The sequence below is a fragment of the Acanthisitta chloris genome, unplaced genomic scaffold (genome assembly GCF_000695815.1).
Source record: "Acanthisitta chloris isolate BGI_N310 unplaced genomic scaffold, ASM69581v1 scaffold12445, whole genome shotgun sequence".
NCBI classification, from domain to species: domain Eukaryota; kingdom Metazoa; phylum Chordata; class Aves; order Passeriformes; family Acanthisittidae; genus Acanthisitta; species Acanthisitta chloris.
The window spans coordinates 11236-12138 of NW_008672148.1; the positions used below are offsets into that span (position 1 = coordinate 11236).

General features: G+C 40.0%; 1 protein-coding gene across 1 annotated transcript in view; it reads left to right on the forward strand.

Moving 5' to 3' along the window:
• MYO5C (myosin VC) overlaps nucleotides 1-903 on the forward strand; it is a gene marked incomplete at its 5' end in the record, with an annotated part of 24295 nt that overhangs the window by 11178 nt on the left and 12214 nt on the right. The window lies entirely within an intron of this gene.

The window sequence follows — 903 nt, forward strand, 5'->3', positions numbered from 1 at the left end:
TAATGTATTGTGCTGGCATCACTTAGGAATCTGTCCAAGTTCTTGAACATCAATGCTAGTACTGAGTTTAGGAAAAGCTTGTTTGCGGGTCAGTCACATGTAGGAAATTATATTGAGACTGTTCTTGCTTTTGCAGTTTCCTGTCTTTTATGTGTCTTTCTGAGAATGGAAAGCCAACCCTGCTGATATAATGGTTTCTTTGGAGATACCCTCAGAATTCAGTCAGGACAGGAAGAACAGCTAATGGCCATACCACTCAGAAGTCTGTGGAGTGAATATTAAAGGACAGAATTAAAAGATTCAGCCTGAGGGAGTGTTTGTAAAGAACATTTAGTTAAAAATATAAGGAAAAAACTTTTTCCCCCCCTTTGGTATGTCATTTGCAGTTGTAAAAATCCTGTTATTTAGCAATAAATTGTTGCTTTGCCACATGCTTTTTGTGGATCAAGTGTTTATTTCCCAGTAACTCTTTTCCAGCATAAGGCAGAGAACCTTAGGTACCAGGTAAATGCTGTTCTCTGAAGTGTGAAGAGTGCAATCAGTCACCAAGAGCTGGAAGCATGTGGTGATCCAGCTCAGTCTGATTTCAGCTGCCAGTATCTTCAGATTCTACAAAAGGGACTTCTTTTGGTAGTTTTTCTGCTTTGTCCATTATCTATATTATGTTGGAAGCCAGTCCAGTCCAGCAGAGACTAGTGGAAAGTGGAAAGCTTCTTGCAGTGTTTTGCTGGGAAGGACACAGGACTTTCTGTTGCTGTGTCCTCCTTCAGTGCTGACTGTGGCCATAAATGTAGCATAAAGCTGCTCAGGACGGTTAACTCAGAGAGTTAGAGAATTAACCTTTAAGTGAAAAAATTCCCTCAGTTTTCCCTTGAATTCAGTCCCAATATCTGAATTATATGT